Source organism: Anopheles stephensi, unplaced genomic scaffold (assembly GCF_013141755.1).
Source record: "Anopheles stephensi strain Indian unplaced genomic scaffold, UCI_ANSTEP_V1.0 ucontig217, whole genome shotgun sequence".
Taxonomy (NCBI): Eukaryota; Metazoa; Arthropoda; class Insecta; order Diptera; family Culicidae; genus Anopheles; species Anopheles stephensi.
The window spans coordinates 57,501-60,000 of record NW_023405144.1 but is presented as its reverse complement, the minus strand read 5'-3'; positions in this window follow the sequence as shown (position 1 = coordinate 60,000).

Genomic DNA, 2,500 nt, shown 5'->3' with positions numbered 1-2,500 from the left:
AAATGAACATTTTGCATCTCCCACAAGTGGCCATTTTTTTCCGCCACTGAAGAACACGACCTCGGGAACTCGGACCTAGGACGTGGCCATGTAAGTCATAGGCCACCCCAACTTTTGCAAAATACTGTTTCTTTTCACTTTTCATGATCTAAGGCGCGTTCCGACGGCGTTTTGAACAAATTTATGAGAAAAAAAATTTTGACCCTCGGACCAAAATTTTTTCGTTCGGGGCCCCATGGCCTATGGCCAGTATGGGAACTCGGGATGCCGATATGACAAAATTTGTCAAAAAATCACTAAAAAGTCGCTATGGCCCATTATTTAGAGCTTGTTGAGACCTTTCTAAAACACCTTGGTTGACCCCTGTCCGATAAGTAGTTTTCGAGATATTCGAGAAAATGTGATTTTTTGGGACTTAGAAAATTTTTGACCCGTACCCTAAGAAAAAGTGATTTTTTCATAGGACAATTTTTTCTTCGCAAATACTGTTTGGTTTCACTTTTCATTATTAGAAACGCGTTCCGAAGCCATTTTCATCAAAATCTCGTGAAAAAAAATTTCACCCCCGGACCAAAAGTTGGCCGTTCGGTGCCCTATGGCCTATGGCCAGTATGGGAACCAAGGATGCCGATATGCGAAAAAGTGTCAAAAAATCACTTGAAAGTCGCTATGGCTCATTAAATAGAGCTTGTAAAGACCTTTCTAAAACACCTTGGTTGACCCCTGTCCGATAAGTAGTTTTCGAGATATTCGAGAATAAGTGATTTTTTGGGACTTAGAAAATTTTTGACCCGTACCCTAAGAAAAAGTGATTTTTTCATAGGACAATTTTTTCTTCGCAAATACTGTTTGGTTTCACTTTTCATTATTAGAAACGCGTTCCGAAGCCATTTTCATCAAAATCTCGTGAAAAAAAATTTCACCCCCGGACCAAAAGTTGGCCGTTCGGTGCCCTATGGCCTATGGCCAGTATGGGAACCAAGGATGCCGATATGCGAAAAAGTGTCAAAAAATCACTTGAAAGTCGCTATGGCTCATTAAATAGAGCTTGTAAAGACCTTTCTAAAACACCTTGGTTGACCCCTGTCCGATACGTAGTTTTCGAGATATTCGAGAATAAGTGATTTTTTGGGACTTAGAAAATTTTCGACCATGACATATATGAAAAGTGAATTTTTCATAGGACCAAAAAGTTTGTCCAAATAGGGTTTTGGTTCACTTTTTATGGTCAGATAAGTGATCCGATGCTATTTTCATGATCATTAGAGGGATTTCACGCTGTGACCAAAAATTTTCATACTTCATACTTGTCCCGGTGCCGTATATGGGAGGACCGGGGGAACATGTCTTCGTAAGTCGTGATGTTCAGTGACGGATTTCTGGGACTTAGAAAAAAAATGTGCTCTCAGGCACATTATATGTTTCATACACACATGATTTTCATTCTTCATACTTGTCCCCGTGCCGTACATGGGAGGACCGGGGGAACATGTCTTCGTAAGTCGTGATGTTCAGTGACGGATTTCTGGGACTTAGAAAAAAAATGTGCTCTCAGGCACATTATATGTTTCATACACACATGATTTTCATTCTTCATACTTGTCCCCGTGCCGTATATGGGAGGACCGGGGGAACATGTCTTCGTAAGTCGTGATGTTCAGTGACGGATTTCTGGGACTTAGAAAAAAAATGTGCTCTCAGGCACATTATATGTTTCATACACACATGATTTTCATTCTTCATACTTGTCCCCGTGCCGTATATGGGAGGACCGGGGGAACATGTCTTCGTAAGTCGTGATGTTCAGTGACGGATTTCTGGGACTTAGAAAAAAAATGTGCTCTCAGGCACATTATATGTTCCATACACACATGATTTTCATTCTTCATACTTGTCCCCGTGCCGTATATGGGAGGACCGGGGGAAGATGTGTTTGTAAGTCGTGATGTTCAGTGACGGATTTCTGGGACTTAGAAAAATAAATGTACCCTTAGGCACATTATTTGTATCAATAATTGTATCCCCAGCCTTTCATGGGGAACTTTTCCGTATTCCCGGACTTGTACATTTTGCGGGTTCCACCTCCCGACAATGTATCTCTACTGTGCATTACGTACCTTATAACGCACGGCACCCATTGGGTGACTCCACTTAACCATCTTTCGATAATGCCCGTGTTGCAGATATAATCCCAACACCTACCAGGCTTTATATGTACATCGAACGTTACATACGATGCACCCCGTATTCCTGGACTTGTACATTTTGCGGGTTCCACCTCCCGACAATGTATCTCTACTGTGCATTACGTACCTTATAACGCACGGCACCCATTGGGTGACTCCACTTAACCATCTTTCGATAATGCCCGTGTTGCAGATATAATCCCAACACCTACCAGGCTTTATATGTACATCGAACGTTACATACGATGCACCCCGTATTCCCGGACTTGTACATTTTGCGGGTTCCACCTCCCGACAATGTATCTCTACTGTGC